General features: G+C 42.2%; 1 protein-coding gene across 1 annotated transcript in view; it reads right to left on the bottom strand.

Moving 5' to 3' along the window:
• Window positions 1-24,947, bottom strand: part of antxr2a (ANTXR cell adhesion molecule 2a) — an 80,081-nt gene that overhangs the window by 3,000 nt on the left and 52,134 nt on the right. The window lies entirely within an intron of this gene.

The following is a 24,947-nucleotide window of genomic DNA, read 5'->3' as shown; positions in this document are numbered from 1 at the left end:
TCACTGATTCTTTATTAGGCAAAGCTCGCGCCCTCTGGGAGGCACGAGATCTGGTTCAAACACAGGCCAAGAGGTCACAGGCCACAGACCAACTGCACAAGAGGAGAGTAAACAGGAAAATCCAGCATGTAAACATCTCCTGATCTTCTGCATGGAGTTTTTGGCGTTTAGGTTTGGCGAATGGTCAATTCACACATTCAAGAATAACAAGAGTACAGTTTGGACCCTTAACTTTCTGAGGTCGAGGGCGCTCCTGGGCTGCCTGTGTGGAAAGTTTCTGTAATCCCATCGTTAACATGATCGATTCAGTTCTATACATTTGGTATTTTCTGGAAATGAATCCCTAAATCAAACCTTTATGGGATTTATGAGCTTAAAGAAGAAGAAAAAAAAACAGCCTGCTTTTTATGCAAGTCCTGCAAAACTCATGAACAGGTACTGCGGCTGGCAGGGTTCATAAAATCAGGATTTCTGCACGGCTGCATTGCTCTGCAGGAAGAGCAGCTCACTGACTCACAGCAGCAAAGAGTAGATGAACATTTTATGAAACGCTTTTCAACACCGAGGCAGCTGAAACGCTTTGAAGATTTCATCTGAAAGGCCCCGATTCATTTCCTGCGCTGCATTTGTACCGACACGGTGACACGTGCACATGTTCGAGCGCTACAGCTGCTTCTTTCTCCTTCTGTGTGGAAACAAAAGCACATTCTTTCACATGCAGGCCTAACGCCGTCCAGGTGGATGCTTCCTATTGAGGCACGGCGGACAAAAATGACCAGGACTTTGGCTCCCGAGCTGCCTGCTGAATGTGGAGCTCAGCAGCCAGCTCCTCTGGTCCCGGAGCTCTTACAGTATCTGCTCTACAGTCTGGCTCGGGAGCAGAAGTGTGCACGGACCGACTGTGACAAGGGCTTTAGACAAGCTGGAGATTCTTCCATTTCTCATTATTTGGCAAGGCTGGTGGGTGTTTGGTGGAGGGGTGGGGGCTTTGCTCCATCTCTGCATGATAAGCCCCTCGACGTGTACCCTCTGCAACTAATCTCACACAGTCAACAAATAAGGCACATCAGATGCTGTTTTGGCCGCGGCCATCAGAGCGGCTAAGTTCAGTGGATTTTACGGGTTTTACGTCGCGGGGGCTTGCGAGGGAAGAAGCGTTCTCTGCAGTGGCAGAATGGCAGGCGAAGCAGGGGGATATGGTGCGAGGGCGAAGCAGGTGCAGCACAATACGGTCAAACCCATTCCAGTTCCCCTGTTCCCGGATGAACGGGGCCTGACTTGGCAGGGAGCGCTGCATTGTAACTGGGCCATGTTGGAGAGACGGAGGCCCACCTGTGCCACCCGCAGCGGCAGAACAATAGTCTGAATATGTCAGCACGGAGCGTCGGTGAAGGCTCATCAGACGGACGGCAGCGTGACCGCGGATGGACGGTCGGATTAGTCAGACGGGGAGGTGGAGAGGTGCGGAGACGAGAGGAGGGGGGAGTGGGTCAGAGAGGGTCATCAAATCCAAATGAAGACTGTGATTAATAAGGTTCATTACAGACACCCCCCGCTGGCTTTCAATTGAAACTAATAGAAACAGCTTGCAATAAATTAATAAATATATTAAATAAACAAAATAAACGCTTTAAGGTTGTGATAATTTTTAACGTACCGTAGAGGTAAAACACCATAAAAATCACAGGATTTACGCACCATTTACTCACACTTTTGTTCTGCGAGACTCTCAGCACGAGAACAAAAACTTCCAAAGTGGAAGGAATAATAATCTGATCGGGGCCGTCGCCACCTACGCCGCAGCCGTGTTAGGAGGCCTTCGCGGCGTGCGGAGAGGAGCCGCAGAGGTCCACGTTCGTCCAGTCCTCAGACAACATGTTTGTCACTTGGACTGTCGGCTCGTTACTTGAGGCACAGCTCCAGAAGTGAATTGGTGTGCGTGTGTTTGCATGTGTGGTTTTGACTCTCATCTCTCGCAGCGTTCACACCCTGAGCAGCTCGAGTCCCCCACAACTCTTTGAAGATCTCTGCTGCACGAGGTTGTGAGACTCTGCAAACTGTTAGTGGCGACTAAACTCTGCGAGATTCTTTTTCTTGCTATTAAACGAGCCTGCAAATGATAACCAGCAAAGCTTCAGTGAACTAACAGGGAATTTAAGGAGCAGTACTTTTCCTTCTTTTTGTGCTCGAGTCGTGCATTTTCACGACAAATTCGAACCACAGATTGGCTGCCACATGTCTGCGTGAGGTTTAAACTTCACAGCGCTCCTGTTTTACATCTCGGTGCCTTTCAGTAATATGAAACTGCAATATTTAAGGTGTCCCTGCCTACTTTTTTATTATTTCAGTGTTTTTATTTACTGCATTTGTATACTGTATGTTTGCATGTGTATATGCATTGACTACTGACATCAACTTGGAGAGGGGATGACTTGAGGTTGTGTAAACTCTTCAAGAAATGTCACATAACCTCAGAAAGCTTTGGCTTTAGCAAACCGGCTTTCATAACTTGTGTGTGTGTGTGTGTGTGTGTGTGTGTGTGTGTGTGTGTGTGTGTGTGTGTGTGTGCGCGCGCACTGCAACTGTTTCCAGAGTCAACTTTCTATTTAAAAGCAAAATCTGCACACAATCACTCGGGTCCTCGCGAACTTATTTAGAGTGAACTGTGTCTGCTGTTGACATGAACACAGATGAACCTGGAGTCTGAAGTGTTTGAAATGTTTGTGCATGAAATGCTTTTAGTAAGCCGGCACAGCTGCGGACCCGGCTTTCATTTCACTAAAGAAGCGGAAAATATTATTTTCCGTTCACTGCTGAATACTTTCCTGAATGTGCAGGGTTTTGGGACACGCGCAACAAGGGTGGACTTACACCGTGACAACTTTCTGGGTCCCCCTGTTGGCTGGAATAACACAAAGCTGAGCATGCATTCCAGACTTTCTTGCACTAATTAAGCAAATAACTTGTAAACCATCAATGATTTATGAGCTAAAGAAAAACTTGGGTTTGTCAGAACAAGTTTGAAATGTTTTTCCATCGGCGTTTTTGGGAGATTGCTGGAAATAAACACAGCTGATGGAGAATTAGCTGCTTTCCAAATGTTTGTATTGGCTTGGTGTATTAATTGATTGTATAGTTTGTCACATTTACAATATCAGAAACCAAAAAAAGGAGATGCACGAAAAGAAGAATCCATTTAGGTTACAGAACGAATCTCCCATCTGGACTGTAGTGTGAAAACACTTGCAAGCATGAGAGTTGTAATCCAGTTGCAAGATGCTTATTTTGCAGTGATAAGCTACAGGCTTTGAAAGATTTTATTACCAGAACAGAGACTTTTTTTCCACATTAGGGCTTTGCAGCGTATACAGTAGCTTAGTTAATCTAGGGCTTACTTAATCCAACAGCAACACTCATCACTCATTATTCCAACACTCGTCTCTGGTTGAGACAAAATGTTAATAAGCTGAGCAGCAAATTCATACTGCAAAGTACTCGCGTACAGTTATGCATGTTGCATTTCTCTTACAGTGACCACGTGTGGCACGAGGTCAGGCCGCGGTTTTTCATGATGCACACATCATATGTCAGAGTTGTGACCCTAACAATGAGAAAGATCATACGTCCAACACGACTGCGACAAATGCTTCTGACACGTATGAAATATTGTATCCATCGATCGTCTGCAAAATTTTAACCACTAAATAAGAGACTTGTCCCAATGAAACATGTTCGCTGTATATGAAGCAGTAGCATGTGCACCCAAAATCTTTAAATACATTTTTAGATAATATCATAAATCCTTTGTAACAATAAATAACAAAGCAACAATCAGCTTCCTCAGATCGGTAACTTCCTGATCCTGTTTTCGGACACCACCTCCACCATCTTGGACCGGAGCTGGTGATAAAAGTTTCTTTACTGCTCTGCAGCTCAAGATGATGGAGTTACAGTCTGTCCGACCGAGAGACGAGAGATCAGAGACGTCTACATGGGTCTGAATACAGCAATGACAGTGAATTTAACAGTGTGTTTGTTAAGCACCACAGGTGGTCATCAGGAACTAAACTATCAAAATAAAAGTGAGGAGACTGTCCAACAGTCGTGCCGCTGCCTCAGAGAGATGAAAAATAAAACTACACTTCGCGTGCATGTTACTTTGACACAGTCACCTCCATCACATCACTTTCAGATGGCAACAAACACAGCAGGCTGTTTACCTCACCTCAGCAGATACCACACCACGAATCAACCGCACGTCTCTGGGATGAACAAGTACGTCTAGTCCGTCACACCGAGGCCTCAACATCCTTCTTCCAGAAACCACAGGAGTCCCCCGAGGTTCAGTGTAAAAGCCAAAATACTACTTGATATTTATCAAGGATAAATAAGCATTTTAAGACTAATTCAATGACTATTTTAATATTCCTGTCATGACCAATCTAGTCCCGAGTCCGTGTTCCCTCTCCGGGTCAGAGATATCGATAACAAACACTGATAACTTTCCTGATTGATTCACGGCTCCTCTTTATATCAATATGTTTTGAATGAGATAATATGAAGTAAGGATTAGACACCAGTGATTTTTTATTCTTTCGTGAGACTGCTACACTTCACACTTTGACTTTAAGTAGATGCTGTACAGGGATGGATATATGCTACCATCCAACGGATGAGGATTCACCGGGTATCCTGTTAACCCCTTAGCAGTCCTACAAATTTACAATTAGTCCCCTAAACCATCCAATGTACCGTGGGCGGTACGTCCGACTGCTAACAGGTTAACTAATAAATACGAAGGTTCTTCAGGGACAGAAATTTTATGAAAGATGAATGCAAAGTTTCCTTCCATGTTCAAAAAAATCAAGGAATCAATTCTTTAGGGTTTCTGAACTGAGCTATAAGCTGCTTAGTTTTAGTAATCTGCTGAGTTTTCATAAACAAAACACCAAAAACAGACAAATCCGATACCATGTGACCATGTTGTTGTTTCCTGAGTTACATTATGGATTAACTTGATTTAACTTAATTTAAGCTCTTTTCTTAAACCTTATTTAAGACTTCTGTGAGCCCAACAAAAAATGTAAACATCCACTTTTTAAATCACACTGACAGCAGTGATCTGAAGAGAAATAAAGGTGCAATTTAATCTGTTGTGTTTTATAACAATTTCAATTTATTTGTTATAAAAAAAAAACAGGAAAAATTAACTGGCAATAATGCAGAATCAGACTGTATCAGTGCGTCTAAAGCAGGAGCAAATATAATTTGCCTCAGAGACCTGCAGGATGAGATTTTTGTATTTTTAAGAGGTTTAAGCTACGTGAATTAAGCATCCCACTGTTACCATTAGACAAAAAGACCAGAAGAGTCCGTATAAACTTCAACTAACACCACCGTGTGCTGGAAATTCACACGGTGACGTTCCTACAAACTTGAACACATATCCACGTGACGTGAACTCAAATCGATTTAATACTTTTTAAGTTTTTTATTAGTAAATGTTTGAGACTTTTAAGAACACGCAGCCACCTTGTGTATTTGTGCAGCGTTGGTTCAAACTCAAGTACAAGAAAGCAAACGCTTGATTTAAAAAAAGGTGTGAACTATTCCCTTATGAAATCCACGATCTCCCGGAAGCAGCAGACTTCGACATGTTAAAAAACAACTCCGCGCGGTGTCATCCTCCCCTTCGAGTCCCTGCCTGTCGAGCCTCAGCCACCAGACATGTGTTCTGTTTTACTCGGTGTCCTCTGCCACATATTGAACAAATTAAAAGTTCAAGTTGGACGGAGAAGCACAGCTGCACGGGGACAGAGGACAGAGCCAGAGTGTGAGCAATCCTCCCTTCATGAGGCTGCTGGCCCTCTTCTCACAGCCCCTCGTCCACACACACACATGCTCAAAGACAGACACACACATATACACTGCCCACACAGCACTGCCATCTGGCCTGCTGGGAAATCAGAGCCACCTGAGACTCGGCCAAATACATGATGCTCGCTGACAACTCGGGCATTTCTACTGATTGTAAAGAGATGAATAAAGATTACACAAGCACATAAGGTACATTGGAGGAAAAAACAGTAACTCCCTTCAGTACTGCTGTGAAGTTCAGCAGATAGCTCGGAAGAAGCTGGCAAAAAAGTACGACTTTCAGGAGGAAAGTTCCAAAACAGGAAAGAGTTTCCGTTCTTACTTAATGGCCTTAAGAGCTGTGCGTATATGCAAACATTATAGTGCAGTGAGCCACAGTACTACACGCACTTCGATACTCATTAAGCTTCTGTGTCACTACCAAAAACGTGCACCTGCATGGCCAAAAGTATGCAGACAGATAAAGCACCGACTGGATCGTGTGCTCCTGTAACAACATCCGTTCTCTGGACTAAGCTGGCCGCTGGAATTTGCTTCCTTTCAGTAAAAGATCCAACACTGATGCTGGGTGTTAAACTCTGAATATATCCAAATATCAAAAGTGGTGTACAAATTCTTGATGAACCGGTCATATAAAAAATTTGAGACACACATCAATAAAATATCAAAGTCATTGTTTCCGCCTTATACTTTCCTTTACTGCTGGTTCCACATCTCTGTCCAACAATACTGCGTTTTAAAAACCTAACCATGTCAAGTCTGAAAATTAGCTGAGGCTAGAAGTCCTGCATATGCTGCAATTTACTTTAATGGATCAATATTTGTTTGTACCAAGGTTTTGCATAGAAAACACTTCCTGAAATACATTTTCAACAAGGAATCAGTAGAAAGGATTAAATGTTAGCACAAAGTCCAAGGAGTCTAATTCACACCAGAAAATATAACCTATTGCAAACCAAAAGTGCAGAAACTGCACATCCCATGTTAACTTTAGTCCCAAGGAGACTGTAGACTGCTGTGATATCTGTTCCATCCATTCATTCTCTTCTCTTGTCCTTATGAGGGTCGTGGGGGTGCCGGAGCCTATCCCAGCTACCATAGGGCATGAGGCAGGTTCCACCCTGAGCAGGTTCACATTCACATATTTGGGCAATTTAGTGCTACCAATTAACCTAACCCCACTAACTGCATGCCTTTGGACTGTGGGAGGAAGCTGGAGTACCCGGAAAAAACCCACACAAACACAGGAGAACATGCACACAGAAAGGCTCCGCCCAGAATCTCCAAATAACTGAGAACATATTCTGTGAATCTTTAAATACACTAATTGGCCACCGTTTAAATATCACTGACACCTTCTGTTAATTCTGTTCATCATCACACTGATTATACAGAGCTCTGCTGAGAAACCTGGGGCACTCCCCAATAGCTGCAGCCTCCCTCAGCAAGACAATAAAAGAAGCTCCTCAGATGTTGTCTCCAGAAACATGACAATGATCCCAACCTGAAATATCCACTGCTGTTCTAATGCAAGACACCTCCAGAGAGTCACTGTCCAAGCCCCTAATACATTAGCATAGAATAGAATGAACAGAACAGAATAGCCCTTTATTGTCATTGTACACGCACAACGAAGACACGGGTGCACCACAGCGACTGTGCTGGAATTAAATATAAATATCCAGGTCTGTGTAGTACTGATATATACATTCAGACATCTTTAATAATTCAGTAACTAGGATTTGCAGTTGAAATTGCATGACGATAAAGTTGAATTCTCTACACTATATTTATATTTCATGGGTTTTCAAACTGCGACGCCGCTTTGCTTCTCTGTGAATAAAGCGGTGGATGATGGGAAATCGGGCTCTGATGGCTACTCGACTGACCCTGGGAGCAGAGAGGGAGTGAGCGACAGCTTGCAGTAAAAAAGTTACGCTAACAGGCAGCAGCATATGGTCTGCAGACTGTCAGAGCATTGCTGGCTCCCGTTTCTTGCAGACAGGAGAATATTTCAGCGGAAAAGAAAATCTGAAGGCAGAAAAGAAAAAGGTCGAGTTATTTGGGCGGCTTCTTTTTTTACGTTTCTGCTGCAACTTTGAAAACTGTGTCGATCAGATCGGGAGGATCTTGCAGCAGAGTTCGTTTTCTAACCATTACAGCAAGTCAGCGGCCAAAGTCAAAAGATCAGATCTACAGAAATCTGAGAGCTGTTATAGTTAAGAACTGATTCATTTAACATTAACAAGAATCTAGATTGTAGATTTTTTTGTTAATGTTTCTTCTCTGTGCATCAAACTCACAGCAGTCGCGCTTTTGCACGTCTCAGTTACACACTAGCCTTTATTTTCCTCTGTTTTCCGCCCTGTGCCGCGACCCGGAGGCGATAAAACAGATGCGTTTACGCTGTGAAGACCCCAGCCCCTTCCTCGCCCAGTGTTTCCAGACAATACAACTGTTGCTGGCACACTTGCATCTTTCTATCTCACTCCTCTCCCGCCTGGCTGCTGTGTGCTCGCCCTCTTAGTTTTTCTTCACTTCTTTGGTTTTGTTTTCATGCCTCGTACACGATCATTATCTCCACTCTCATGCACATCCCACGCTACTGCTTCTACTGTCTCTCACAGTCCACGTCTTCATTTTGTATTATAGATTACTTCAACGGCAAGGACGTGTATCCCCCCCTTCGGTTATCACAACTTTCAAGCCTAATTTTTTCTGCACACACATCAAATGAACACTTTGAAGCCTGACATTTAGCAGACAGATGTATCTACTACTGGGTCTATGCTGCTGGGATAATCTCGGCTTTTCGTAGCTCCTTTTTTACCCGACTTGGCAGAAAAACTATGAACAACTCTACATCAAAATCTCCAAGAAGTCTGTGAGAAAAAAGAGGAACAGCCATTCTTTCACTTCTAACTTCTTGCATGTGTGATCGGTTTACTTGCAAATAAAGATAAAAACCTCTCTGTTTCCTGCAGAAAAGGTGTAATTTTAATGCGCAAATACATGTCGGCAAACATTTGAGGTCTGTGCTCGGTTAAATTAGGTTTAACCACCTGATGATGAGGACGAGCTTGTTGGTAAGCAGGCACTAATCTGTACCTGTACCTGTTCAAGCACGCAGCTGATCATCGTGCTCAGTAAAGCACCAGCTAAATGTCTAACATGCACGTCCTGCAACAGCCTCTGCATCGTGCGTTTCTCGCTGCAGAGATAAACAATATCTCCGGAAGCAGCAGTACTGTAGGTGCAGCTGTTTCCTGCCCAGGCCTCCTGCTTGCTTCCACTCACCCCCATCCTCTCTGGTTTTGTCAGAATAAGTGCACATCATTGGCAGCTAAAAGCTCTGGGCACCGTCCCTCTGGTTGTTCCAGAGAAATGCCAATCGTTTTGGCGTCAACGGGGCCCTCACAGACGGCGCATGAAGGCACAGATGGCACTAATGGACGAGCAGAATCCAACCGAGGGACCGGGACAGAGCCACACCGGAGCGCCGTCCAAATAACTGTAGTGTGAATGTACTGTATGGCCAACGCGTCACTCTGCTCTAGCGGGGCCGGTGCCACGGCAATGCGGCATAAAGAATTTAAAATGATAAAATAATCATAAGAGAGAGAGACCGTGGGAGGATCAGCGTGGAGTGGTGCCAAGAGGATCAGACAGAGGAGAGATTGTTCCTGGGCTGATATGTGCTGAAGCGATTTAGACAGGCTTCATCCAAGTCAACCCACTCCAGTCCGACAACTGGGTATACAGCTAATGGACAGACTGAAACACTCTGTGCCAAGGAAGAGCCGCTTTATAGACTGCACCTTCTCCTGGTACAATGGTACTTTTGTACAACGTGCGAGCCAGCCGATAGCCTGTTCCGAGACCCGTGAGGCGTCAGACTCGCATTTAGGCTTCTTTCTTTTTTTCCTCGTTGACGAAATCTTTCCCTGCGTTTCCACGTGATGCCCACATACTGCACAATTTTAACATTTGTTGTGTAATGCATTCACAAAAACACTGCTATGTCTCTTATTTAGCTAGTAGTGCTAAACAGATGCTTGTAGGAAGAACTAGTCACAGCTTTTGCTGGTGCTAAATGGCTCCCAAAAACCTGTTTGGAGCGCCGTGTACTTTTGATAAAAGTTTAAATACTTCCAAGCGGTCATGATACTTTATGTTTGAGCTTTTTTCAGCCGTCTGTGTGGTTTCTAAAAATGCAAGCGGCTTTCAAATAGGAGTAAAAAAGCGGATAAGTGGGCAGCTTGGAACTAGAAAATTATAGAACGACATTATAAAACTACTGACATACATAGAAAAAGTTTCTCTGGTGCAAGTAGGGCACAATAAATATATCCAATCTGTCCTAAAATTCCAAAAAAGGTATTAAGCTGTTGCACACTTCAGGTAAAAACATGCGAACTAGCAGCACCGGAATTCTGCAAAAACAAATAAAACAAAAAGGAGCCAGTTCTGCAGCGGACAGTCAGCTGTTTAGTGTCCCAAAAGCTCAGATCTACAGTGCAACGCGCTCAGATAACATGTGCAACACTTCTGAGTAAGGACGCCAAACCAAAAATAAAGAAGGGGGGCATTTGTTAATTTTTCTTCTGGGTGCCACAGTGTATCAGTGTCCACAGGGAGCCAGTGGGCTCATCTGTACTTTCAAATTATGCGTCATCACCACAACTGTCCTCACAGAGAGGCCAGGAGAGACGCCACAAACACTCGGAACTGCACTAAAAACATAAGCTCACATCATGTCTCTTGGCCATCATCAACAAGCATCTTTTAGAACTTAAAGCGTGCGGAATATTTGTGCGTGTGACGCTCAGAGGAACAAACCTCGCTGCTGCTTAAACTTGAGGGTCGTTAGACATTTAAAGTAAACAAAGGCACCGATAATTAAATTATGGACAAATAGGATTCGTGTAGCTGCTGGACATGTCAGTGTTTCTGCTCGAGGACACATCACCACACTGCAAAAATGTGAAGCAAGGTAGCAAACAAACAGGCTTTTGCAGACGACGCAACGCTGGGGGATAACTAAACACCGTGCATGCTGGACTTACAATGCAAAATATTTCAAAGTTACAGACGGCAGTGAGGTGACAACAATCGCTCTGAGTCAGCTGGTGCGATTCTGGCGTTACAACATGAACAGAAAGTCATTTCTGCAGTCGTCATCAAGTCAAACATATTTTAATATCAGTGCATCCTCCAGCTAAATGTGGGAGAATAACACGTGCCCCTCCTCAAGGAAAGAAAACTTCCACAGGACAATAAGAAATGCACTGATGATATTCACAGACGTGTAAATGCTCATCAGTCACTCAGCAGCTCTGCAGCGCGAGTCTGTTTGCACAAGTGAAAAATGCATTTTTTTCGTTGGTATTTTTGAAATGTTGCCGCAAATGTGACCTCAAATGCTATCTTCATCATTTATGGATCTGTAACATTCAAAATAGGACAAAGAAATAAAGAATGTGGGGATGAGAATCAAGTTAAGAAAAACTACTAAAAGCACTGAAAAAAGTCAAAAGAGGATAAATGTGTCTTTGAACTATTACACGTTTTCTATTTTTTCAATGCTATGTTTAAGAATTTGACATTAGATTTCAGCTCTTCGGTTTCCAGTTTTCTTTGTAACATTAACGCCAATTATTTACATAATTAACGCGTCACGTAGTAACAGGACATCTTCAGGAAACCACCGACATACTACTTCCTTTTTTTAGTCTTAAAGGTTCTTTTTATACAAATATTGCAAATATCCATTTTGGCCAAACTTTGTTGCCTCAAATGAATCTGTCAATATTTGAAAAACACAGATGATTCAATCTTCACAACCTATTTGTAAACAAAGGTCTTAAGATGACTCACTAGCAGCAATGTGCTCTTACTTCGATGCCAGTCGTGTTCGTCAGAGGAGGCAGATATATTTTCAAGTGCTGAAGAGCTCAGTTTGAAATGAAACTCTTTGATTGGCCTTGATTTTTGGAAAGTGTCCTTTTAGTGTGTGTGTGTGTGTGTGTGTGCATGCTCCTGTTCCCTGCGTGGGTCCCCCTCTTCCCCCTCCACCAGCGGCATGCTGGACGGGGTCACATGCGATCTGCTCTGAGTGGAGATGCAGGCCATGCGACAGCGAGGGCCAGTAATTGGAGTGAGCTGTCAAGATGGGGCGGTGTGTTTATATATATGTGTGTGTGTGTGTGTGTGTGTGTGTGTGTGTTTGTGCACATGCCAGGGCGGGTCCCCTCCTACAGGGTGCCACACATTAAAGTCCCTGATGAGACTAATGCAGGAGGAAACGGGTTTGGCTTTTTGCCCGGTTGACAGGTGAAAGGGAGGGCCGGTCTAGGTTGACCTAAAATCCTAAATACTTATTTCTACTTGTTTCACTTTTCTTGGTGTTATCCTCGAATGTGACACTTTTAACAGTCCCGCTGGATTTAATTTGCTATGAATATTCATATTTTTTTCCCTGCCGATTCTTTAAAAAAAAAAAAACGATTTCCCAAATCTAAAGAAAAGAAGCTCTCATATTTGTATCGTTACTGAATCATTGATCCTTCAGACGCAATTAGCGAGAGCGAGATCACAGCCCCTCGTTTCTCTTTTAAGAGTTAATCAACAAATTAAAGATGCAGATTTGCAGCTAACGACGTGCCGGCGTGAACTGCCAAAGACGTGCGATGCAGCGTTCGCACTGCTGACATGATTAACTACAATTACAAAAAAGGTAAAACAAAAGCATTAATGGCAAATTGTGTCTAATCACAGACACAAAGGAGATAATTGCGTTGTGGGCTGATGAATTAGTTATTATTAGTTTCTCTGACAACTGTGGTTTATTTCATCTTTGCCAGGACGTGAACATCTGTAGCTGCCTTGTTATTGTTGGACGCTGACAGACAGAAAAGTTCCTTCTCCCACACTCAATTAGTCATTCGTGGTATTTAAAGCTTTCTTCTGGATTATTTTGTGTGCTAATAATCACAACAGCACAGTTTTTTCTCCTAAACAATATCTTTTTTACTTATATTGTAAAAAATATGCAATTTTAACAGTTAACATACACCTGATTTTTCTAAAGTTTAAGAATGTTACCTTAAACCATCGGCTTCACTGAAACTCAAAGGCAGAGGCCGGTTCGTTTTTTTTCTTCCCTTTTTGTCATTTTGACTTTGAACTCTGTGCTGTTGTGTTGTATATATTCCAAAGTTGTTCTGCTTATTTAGCAGAGCTTGCGGCTGATTTACACCAAAGCTTCTGTGTGTATAAATCACAGCCAAAATCTGTCTTCACGCTCAAAGTTAAATCTGATTTTACGGCAAAAACTCCAGCTTTAAATCTCGACTGGAGAAAAGTTGTTATTTACGAGGCTGTAAACTACCACAGGGTGGAAATACGAGCGGGTGGCCGCAGCCTGCTACGGCGGGCGGAAAGGCTCGGCGATAAAGCATCTTGTTAGCTCTACTGAGGAAAATATGCTTATCAAGCCGCATGTTAATACAAGCAGTAAATAATGCGATCATCGGCCAGTGATGCTGGAAATATAACAGCGTGAGAAGGAGCCTGAAGCTACGTTGACTACAGGGAGGTGTTTGTGTGCTTTTCTTTCTTTCTGTCTTTCTTGCTTTTGAACATGGGCTACAAACTGTGAGAGCTGGGTTAACATGTCCTAAGCACAGAAGACACAAGCAGCAACCCACACACAAAGACGAAGAAATATATATGAGGAAAGCTATAAACAAGTTTTTATTTTGTGAGCAACATTCAAGTGGATGTGATTTGGCTTCACTGTGTTTTTTGCATGTTAGTTTATCATCTTTTCCAAAATAATATCACAATAATACAAATTTTTAGTCCAAATTAATGCTGACACTTGATGAATGAAGCCTGGGTTGGCCTCATATACACACCTGATTGTTAATGCTTGTCTATGTAACAGTTTAGATATACACCATACTGAGATACACTGTGTGGATGTTAATAATGTTACAGTATCTATTTTACTATAGTGTCATTGTTAGTCCTAATACATGCATGTTTGAATACAATGTATCAATTTAAAACAAATCCTCTATCTTTTATATCCTACTCCTCTGACTGCTTTCAAATATTATCCCTATAAAATAAAGACTGCAAAATATCTTATATATAAAAACAAAACAATAGTGGAGATACAAAGTCAAGCTCAGCTGCAAACCCTGACTTTGACATCTGATAAGCCCTCAAAACATTCAACTGGCTTTAGCCTTCCAAACATTCCTGCACATCTGCAAACCACTTTGCAACCCACCTCCACCCCAGCTCCTTCTTTTCCCCCATGTTGTTTCTCACCTACTTAATGTTGTATTTGTTGTCACTATGGCTCTCCTTGCTTCATGCAGGCACATCCCAACATTCAGACGGCAATAACAATCTTTTTTGGACTATAGTGGCGAGTAGTTCAGTCAGGTTAACAAGTTATCCAGCACGTTCAAAGCAAACATAGTGTTACGCTTAATGTTGCTCAACAACTACGTAAACATCAGTAAGTTTGTTGTTATCATCATCACTTAACTTCAGGTCTCCATAAAGTTCTGCTGACACACAACAACAAATGACTCTTTAGTAAGTCAACCATTCTTCACAAGGGGGCAAAAACTCTACTGTTGTTTGAGCTCAAGTCCCAATGCAAACAGTTCAATGTCAGGAGAACATGACAGATTTATCTGTTTTAGTCATACTATGTTCCACTTGGCTTTTACCAAAGATTTTAAAGAGGAGAAAACTGAATAAATCAACTCTTTTTCATTAAAACAACCCCACTTTTTCTCCAGTAAGTCTATTTTAGTCGTCATCCTCTGCTCAGCAGGGTAACAGCCCGGACACACTAGCCTGCCATCTTCTCAGGAATACGGCGTAACTTCAGCCTGACCGCGACTGAGTCACCTCGCTGCCTTTGGAGTGACAACAGGCCCTTGACCTTCACCATGTTCTCAGAGCTTACACTCCAAAATCGTGAACAGGAGATCAGCAAACACATACATATATCACCCTTTGGTGTTTCAAGCTCTGTACATCCAGACAATAAAACGTTCAATCAAGTTTTTGCTTCAGTTATAAAAACATTACTTTTGTAATTTCTGCTTGTTCAAGCACATTTGGTGAAAGAGGCACATTTTTATAGAGGCCAAGAGTTCACTGGAAAGTTACTCCTCACGCTTTGAGACAAAACTATGCTGAGTAATGCAAAGTCAAGAGGAGTTTCTTTAAAGAAAAAGGCCGCGCTGTACTTGCATGGATTGGAGCGTGTTACACTTAAAGAAACCTAGATTGTTCAAGAACTCTCAAAGGCACCTATAGTTCTCACAACTGTCCTACGTGAGCAGTGCTCGCCATGCTGGCAAGAAATTGCCTGCAAACCTGTGTCAATTCTGGGTGACCTGGGAGTTGGTATAACAATGGGCGGGAGCCTTGATTTGCAATATGATGAATCCTTGCACAGCACACTAAAACCTTCCCTGAGGCACAGGAGTGAAATTAGCAAGTTTGGCAGGCCTGCGCTGTCTTCTCCGGCGGTCGCAGAGTGTTTCTTTGCAAGAGGAGGGCGGGCACTGCCTCTTTGTCTCAATGGAGACAAATCTTGGGCGGACTGTTTGTTTGGGGAAGGGGTGTGAACGGCACACAGTCCATCAAATCAATTACAGTGTTATGCAGAGACGGCCTGGCTTGGCCTGGGCTGAGAGCTTGGCCCGATCTTTTATGAGGGGTTATGTGAGTCAGAGTGTTGCCACAGCCAACAGTCGTGACTCGTGTACTCACAACACCAGTATGAGCACAGAGAGGAGGGGTGAAAAGCTCGCATATGGCCAGAGCCAGCGTGTCACATTTGGGCTAGAGTTCACATTGGGCTCAGATGCTCACACCAATGAACTCGTGAGGATTGTCGAGTTGCGGCACCGCGGTCGTGTTTGAGATTTAGCAGCTTAGAGGCGGCGGCGAGAAAACTGTACCACATGTACACTGACATCCAGCAGTCCAACTGTATGTTTCTATTAACCGTCACAAGCAGGCGAGCGCTGCACATAGTATTTGTTTGAAACATGTAAATCTCATAGTGTACACAGCGTCTTTAGCACAGAGTTTACAAAGAGGTCAGACAAACATATATAATACAGTCAGAAAGGAAAGGAGGGATGCAGCAGATAAAAAAGTGCATGAATGACTTTTTCCAGGTCTGAGTTTGAGTTAAGAGCTGAATCAGATTCTCACATTTCTGTCAGCACTTCTTACATCAGCTGATAACGAGATTGGAACCCTTTCAAAACGACTGATGTTCGTATGATTTTGAGGTATTAAGTTTGTTCCATTCAACAGTTGAAATTTAAATAGCTGACTCTTAAATACATTTAATGATTACTGTAAATTCATGACTGCTTATGGTTCAGGAGAAGAAGAAATGGAGGCGTTAAACCACGTTTTCCAGCAGTGTAGTGCCTAAGGTGATCAGATATTTTGAAATATGTTCTCAGTTTCATAGTGCCAACAACAATATCACAAAACGTCTTCCCTTGCACCTAAAAGAAAATAGTTTTGTCACACAGCTGCCAGGGATTCCTGTCAGATAAATACTGGTCATGTCATGTTAGTCATTCGTCCTCCTTGTTTTACTTCAGCAGTGATGATTCAATCCTTTTATTGCAGAAACAATTAGTTGATAAATTAGAAAAAATATGAATTCATTTTTATCACTAGTTTAGTTTACAGACTGGGGTGACTCACTGAAAGAAAAACAGATATTTGTTGAAAAAGATCGACGCCGAAACATCCATCAGAACAATATTAGCTAAGAATCTGAGTCGGCCTCTAGTCAGAGACTCCAAATCTTCAAATGTGAAGCTCCACATGTGAAAATCAAGTTTCTGTCGCTGCTCTTTTCACGATTTAAATCTCTGCAGTAACACTGATTGCACTGTTTAATTAATCGGGTTTCCAGGCAGTTGGTCAACACTCGTTTCAACTTCTGCTGCTGCCATGAGCAAAACTCTGAGCACGATCTGCATTATGGTAATTTATTTGCATATGCTGGAGACTACAGACATTCGCAGTTGCCTGCAGCCCGATCTCAAACACACTCAGTCTTAAGTGTAATTATTCAACGGCGAGCGGGTCCGCTCTCCATTGCGTGGCATTAAAAAGGCTAATATCGCCGCCGTTTTCCTAATGGCGAGTTTGGTGGCCATGCAGTTCATTACTATGTGCATACTGCGAGTCTCGAGAGGATATTTCACCAGGAGGACCCACATATGATGTTACGCTAACTGGCCGAGAGCATGTCGCTGCACGTATCCAAGTTTTTTGGGGAGTCAAGCTGTACTGTTAGGGCGACATGCATGCTAATCAGCGGCGCCTCATTCTGTAGTCTTTTATTATGCGCTTTTCAACATAGTGTGTCAAGATTATTTCGTTTGAAGGAAAACGCCAGCTGTCATGTTTTATGCATTCGCTTTCAGTTCAGTTTCACTTGCGCGTAGCTGTTGGACGATGAAGCTTGACTTGAGCTTCAGTTTTTATATTTTACAGCATGCAGGTTTCATACATCCGCCGCAGATGCTTCGGCCTTGACTGCGTGCCAGCAGACCCTCGACACGGCGGCGATGGGATCTGACACTGACGTAGCATCTGGATGGAAATGTGTTTGACTATAGCATCATCTCATCTTTATTTCATAGATTGTGTCTAAACTGGTCTATTTGAAACAAATGGACTGAACAATTTCTTCTTAAGCACTACATCATTTATGAATTTAGCCTCAATAAATAACCCAAATTTGAATGTGCAAAGACCACAGGTGTGTCTGTCTGGGCAGACAGAAGATGCAAATATTCTTCCAGCTCGTGCTTTATTTCAGTTCTTCTTACATCTATACACGACTGCACTGAACACTGACAGGCACTTTAAATCTTAATTAGTGTAATTTGCCATCATTTCAACATTTCTCCATACTGGTGCCAGTGCAATGCATGGGCTCAGAAGTCAAGAAGCAAACCTCTTTAATTAGGACTTTTAGAAATAGAAGCTCAATATTTTTAAAGGGAAACGTACTTGTAGCACCCAGTGTGAATAACTCAAGAAAAGAAAGTCAGCACAGCACGCTTGACCAGGTCTTTTTTTTTAGCAACTTATTCACTCATTTATTTTCTTTCTCAAAGCCGTTTCTTTATATAAAAAAGAAAGTTTTTGAAAGACAAATACTATATTCTAAATATAAAACACACACACACACAGACACACAATTTTTAATTCTACGTTACAAGTTGCACGACTCCAGCAGATATCGTTAGGTTACAAAGAAAGAAGAAGAGAAGTGCTTCATAGAGCTATTACAAAAACTAAAAGTCAGCATAGAAACTTTGGGATTTTATATGAAAGACACGAGGTAAAAATCACAAGTGCAGTTAGTGTTTCCACTGCACTTGTGACCGTCTTATGATGCGTGGCCTTTGCCTGCTTTATGTAAGTCAGTGTGACATCTTGGAGAAAAACATCTGACCTCTACTCCTGAAGAATAAATTAATAATAATATAATTTCACTTGAAGAAATTCTTCAGTTTTTCCCACCATGATTTTACTCCAAATATTTAATATCTCGAAAATATTTGAACAACCATCAGATCAAACTTATTTCCAGATTAGGTCGCCGTGTCAACAGAACAAAGCAGCTTTAAGGAGCCAAAAAACGTTTAAAATTCAAGCATTCAAACAAATAGCATGAACTGTAGTTACAGGACACTTCTTATAGTGTATCACCTGATATGCAGGAGAATGGGTGAACGCAGATGCTGCAGAAGGCATCATGAAGTTCTCACACAGAAACTTAGATTATCAGGTTATCCTTGCAGCATCAAAGACACAGTGAGACTAAACGTTTCCAATTACTCTAAATTATTAAGACATTGTCAGATAGAGCGGTTAAACTCCCAAATCCTCTAGAACACGTGCAAAGATGCTGATGAAAGGCTTCACACTCACTCAATCGCACACACACACACACACACACACACACACACACACACACTTTTTACAAATGTCTTTGGGTAACAAGTCTGAATGCAGATAATTAACAGTCAGTAAATGACAGCATCTCTCGTCACCCAGCCATAGAAATGATCTTATATTTGCAGAATACAGCACGACCATCATACACTGCATGAGTCTAAGTGCAGGGCAGCAATTCGCGTACTTGACCTGTCTAATTGGCTCAAATATACTGCCCCTGAAATCCCACAGGCCACATAGACACATCAACACACACATGCTAATATCCCCCCTACACACACACACACACACACACACACACACACACACACACACACACACACACACAGATACACACAGACCCCCTGTCCCCATCGCTTCCTCCTCAATAGCTCTGGCTTCATTAGCAGCGGTTTGCATCATCCCTGGCGAAAACGTCACATGTCATCAGTGACTCCATTCTTTATCACTTCCCGCAGTATAGACAGTGTAACCTTCAGAAACCTGCTGCCCACAATTTTACGTCTTAATTAGGAGCACTGTCACAGGCACCCAGCGCCCCTCGTCCCGATGTGAACGGACAGAGAAGGATGGAGACGGGAAGGGAGTGTGAAAGACGAAGAGGAGGGCAAAGTCAGACACGAAGGTGGCAGACAAAGGCGGCGAGGGAGAAGGAAGGGAAAGATGTACAGTGGGAGGGAGAAAGAGCAAGGCAGACTGGGAAAAGGGGGAGGAAGAAGAGTGGCTGGAAGTTCACAGCGTGCCTTAAAAGAAAAGAGAGAAAGTTTTTGTCACGCAAACCAGATGGCAAAGCAAAGTGTACGCAAGGATTTTCATCCTGTGCTGCAGAAAACACGCATTTAACTTCAGGGCTAAGGATCACATGCTAGTCCTCCACAGCAGCGCTGATAAAAAACTAGAATGTTCTCAGTGGGATGACAATTTTTCAGACCTCGGTTTGAGAAATATGAAACCCAAACGACTCAAAGTGCGACACTACGAGTGCAGTGGGCTGTAACTGGTTTAGATGATGACAGCACAAAGACGTCTGTCCAGAGTTTGCTCACCTTAAAAATATTGAAGGGAATTTCAAACCTATGTAAATCAGGAGAACCATTTAAGTTTTGTGCAAACAGAAAAAATGGGAAATGATCACATAATGGTTTAAATATTGTAACTGCACATGTTTCATTACTGCTTTTGTTTAACTCAAAAATAAGTTGATGTAAACTAGCTTACATAAACTAGCGAGTTTGCACAAATTTCAAGCACCAGTTAGATTGTCTCGATCTTTTGAGGCTTACGGTGCACATCCTGCACACACCTCGTCTTCTGCACAGGGACTATTAAGCAAGGCAAGCTGCTTAACCACATTTGAACCAATCATGCTCACGTGCTTTGTCCCTGAAGGCCCGCTTTGAGGCAGGCAAAGTTTGCAGATTTTCCTGTTTTAAAAAAACTGACAAAATGCTTAAAATATGACAATATTTACTTGAATACGAGGCTCATGCATTGATACTTTGATAATTTTGGTACCCAAGGACAAGCATAGTTACATTTAGGTTCCAGAAAATGGTGATTAAGCACCATAAGCTTGAAATTACTCGGCATGTTAAACTATTAAAACATTCTTGCCTAAATACTGTCTTCTGTTTACTAGCTAAGAGTGTTATAATTTTTTAATCTAACTTTAAGATTTTACCTTGTACAATTTTTAAACGCCCGCTATTAGAAGCACGGAAAGTTCAAAAAATAAGGCAGATGATGGTTTTCTGCTGAAGAGATGAAAAGTGGAAGTTGTGTTGGCTAATTGCTCAGCGAGAAAGAGTGAAAATCCGGCTTAGTGGCGAAAACACTGGAGACGCTTGTGTCCTCAGTGTGGGGACAGCTGACGGGTTAACACTATTAAGACTGCAGAGAACACAGGACTGAATGTGCATCTGTGCTCCCCAACAGTGGGATTGAACGCCGCTTTCGAGGCATTCATTCTGAGACACAGATACATAGACAGACGGACCACAGAGAAGCAAAGGGACGACTCAGGAACACAGATTCTTTTTGTGTTTTTATTTCTGCACTTCTATGGAGGCTTTATCTCGTTGGGAGCTCATCAACAAACACGGCTTCAAGATGAATTAAAGATTGTTTATCATCGCAGTATGTTGCGCTGTAGTTTACCTAATTTTTGCTCACGTTTCATTCTGTTTCTTTTGGTTTTTCTTTTACGCGCTTTTCTTTTTGCAGTATTGCACCTAAAAATAATCGTTTCCTGCACTTTTAGGCGCACTAAACTACGTATTTCTCGTGTGCCCCTCAGTAAACATCTGCTATTGTGCCTCCGGCTTATACTGATATAAATAAATGTCAAAAAATAATAAAAAACCCACTAAAAGATGCACTTGTGAGCTGTTGTACAGGCATTAAAGAAAGCCATTAGAGCACTTAAGCATTAATTAAATCTGTATCATCATTACTCAGTGTAATTGAAGTTGAGACAACCGATCAATTGTAAAAGATCACACTGTCATTAAGGTTAATAAGCTGTTTTACAAACTATCATCATTAACATTAGATAAATCTATTATAATAATAAATGACATATTGATAAAATATGTAGTAAAAATGGGTGTGCTTCTGAAATTGGTGTGGGCAGAGAGAGAAACGGGTGAAATCGTCCTATAAAAATGAAACCTTGATTCTGTTTCTGACTGTAGAAAAAAAATAACTGCACTAAGGATATTTCCAGAGGTGAGAAAGATCCCCCCAAAATTACAACTACATCTGGAAGCCCTTCAAGAGTGTTTTCAATTAGCTACTGTGCTGCTCTGCCAACTATTGTCACATCTGCATCTTTTCTCTCAATCAATTATGAAATACTGTAATTTATTCATGAAATGTTCAGGCTCCAGTTGGTTGAAGAATTTAACCACTGGAAAGAAAAAAGAAAAAAAAGAAGCTTTTTGCAGTATCTTACAGAAGACATCTGTTTAAATCACTGGGCATATACAGTGAAGAGCCTCAGGAGGTTGGAGTTTCTTATCAGAAACATTTTAACACACCTTTAATATAAAACACCCATATAAAAATAATAAAACAATGCTCCGCTGTGTAAATAATTAAACCAGGTTTTAAGCTGCTTTTCTTCTCATCTAAGGTCACGGGGAAAAAAATTAATTAAAAGGTCAAATTGAATTCAAATTAAAGCATCTTTAAACAGCAGTTGAGCCCACAGTTTATAATGAAAGAGCTAATGCTTAAGTTCATTAGCTTAATTAGGAAGGATGTTAAAGAAACGACAGAAGCCCGGCGCTGAAAGAGTTAACGAGGTGGAGCCGGTAATTGGTTGAGAAGTGACCCTTTCACGGCGGTGACAGGGGCACCGCTAATTCACTTAAATGGCCACTTGAGGCCGAACATTTGGTTCCTGTGAGATACAGTCAGCACCGTGGGGACGTCTTAATATTTAAAAATATTAATGCAATAAAATAAAAGAAGGAAATATTTTTAATAAATCCGTAATTGACAATAATAAGTTTCTGGCTGATTCAGTGCAGCATGTGTCATATTTTACCTTTATTAATTTTAACCATTACTAGTCGGTTTAATAGATACATCATAAGCCTGCAGACGAGAATGCTCGTCTCCCCCTGAAGGCAGTGACAGTAATTACACACTTACAACACTCACACTGGTGTCTCTGTCTGATAAGCAGCCAGTGCAGTTTTATTCTCAGAAGCTGTAACTGCTGCCCCCCCAGTCAGACTAAAAACTACAACAGGTGAAGTTTAGCTGCTGCTGTGTGAACTTATTATAAAAGCAAGTTTAAATGTAACAGATGCTAACTCATACGTAAGTATTTGCTAATATTCCAACATAACTGTCACAAATAAAGTTCAATGTCTTTGTAATTTTAATTTTTGTATCATAACGTCACGTTAGCATTATTAGCCAAGAGCGCTCAACGAAAACTTCCAGAATTATATCGTTTTCTAATAATTTGTTACAGTTTTTGGAATGTCCACCACATTTGACACCTATTTAATTCCCCAGATATGTTTTCATCACCCTGTGAAGGCTGAAAATGGAAACATGCAAACAGGACCAGTCCTGTAAGAATCGCTTTCTTATGTCTAATTCTGAAAACACCGAGCTAAAACCGCTCAAACTTCCTTTGAGATGAAAATGTCCAGAGGTGGGATGCTTTTGATGTGATATTTAAATGACCTTATTGTTACAAATTAATCATTTATTTTGGGAAACCCTAAATACATAAACTGGGAGGGCGTGTGCGGTATATGACGTTCCCATTTGTCTGTGCAGGACTCTGTAGAGCTGAGTGTACCTGAAAGAAACTGGACATCACTCCTTGGCACGAAAATTATTTTTCAATTTCATGAGCTCCTCCTCCTACAAGCTGAGGTTTTCTTATGGCCGAGTGACCATTCAAACTGTTCACTGATCTAAAGGAGAATCGAATCAAGTTGAATTTTTATTGTCAGAAGTATCCAGCAGGGGTGTCAAAGTGGCTAACCTGTAGGAGCCGTGTTATCGACACGATTTTGAGGAGCAACGGCAGCAGTAAAGAGAGGGACAGAGGAGAAAGGAGGAGGTTGTCGGGGTGTTTATTGTCATGAAGACACATTTCAAGCCTGCGAGCAAATGAATAGAGCCACATTAGTGACACTTCACTGCACCCTCTATTCACAATGGAAGAAAGAGGCTCACAGGGTGAGATGTTCAGCCGGCCACTCGGCATATTTTCCCAGAGAAACATTAAAAACAAGCACAAATATTACCAAAGATCAGTCGGTAGTGATTTTGATTCTGCTGGTAAAAAGTTTAATTCCATTACAGGATGAGAAGGAGTATCATATAAGCTCGTGTTAGAGGCGATATAAGAAAAACAGCATTACCGCAGACAGGAAGGAGCGAGGATTATACAAGTATGAAAACAAGAATTAACTTAAAGACTGCTGCACTGTAGCGTCACTGCGAGAGTTACCATCTGAGGCTCAGAGGCACATGTTTACATGTTTATTCATAGCGTACGTCTGCTATCAAACGCAACGCAAACTGTTTAGAATGGATCTTATTGCATGAAGCTGCGTGCGAGGGCCCTTCACTACATATTAGCCGGCACTGTCACAACGTTACATTTATGTATACAAAATACGATCGGGCTAATTGAATATTCACTGTGAACATATTCCCTGCATAACACGACTCCCTGCTTTCATCTTTTTAAAAATTCAAATCGATGGGAGGAGAGCTTTAGAATATATTACTTCATGTATCCCGTAACCCCCCCTCCAAGTCCTATATGTCTGTCAGGAGGTGAGCTGAGGAGGAGGGCAAAGTGCAGGCGACAGAGCTGGCCTCGGCAAAGCTGACGTTAACAATAATGTAATTTAATTAAAGCCAAGATCCCAGCGGTCCTCGCCAAACGACGGGGCTTTGATTTTAATAGGTGATGAAGAAAAGGCTCGGCACACGGCGCCGCCGCCACCGCGCCGACCGGTCTGAGGGGTACTGGGAAAAAAGGCACCGGCAGGACATCAGTTCACATCGTATCAGGCGGAGAAGGAGGGAGGGAAGGAGGGAGGGAGAGGAGAGGGAGGGACAGCGGGTGCAGGTACCAGCCCCGGCCACCCAAATACAACAACACCGATCAGCTAATGGAGAGGAAAAGGGGAGACCGCCCAACTCGCGGGGGTGCTGGACCGTCCCAGAAAACTGTATCGAGCTCAGCAACACTGGAAAATACTTAATATATAAAGCTGTGCGCAAAGTGGATTTCAGTGCAGAATGAGATTTAAGGGAGCGGGAAAAACACGAGCTAATCCAGCGTCAGACTCTTCACATGCTCGGAAATGACATTAAATCTGGAAGGATATTAAAGCGTCCGACAAACAGCTTGTTTTGTTCCGTTTTCTTTGTTTGCTCGAGAAATCATGAGACAACACTGAGGCTACAAAAACACAAAATGAAGAGATTACAAGACACAAATAATTTATACTTCAAAATACAGAAAGTGTATAAAATGCACA

Source organism: Pundamilia nyererei, unplaced genomic scaffold (assembly GCF_000239375.1).
Source record: "Pundamilia nyererei isolate P.nyererei 1_Seehausen unplaced genomic scaffold, PunNye1.0 scaffold00038, whole genome shotgun sequence".
NCBI lineage: Eukaryota > Metazoa > Chordata > Actinopteri > Cichliformes > Cichlidae > Pundamilia > Pundamilia nyererei.
This window is presented reverse-complemented; position numbering and strand designations above follow the sequence as displayed.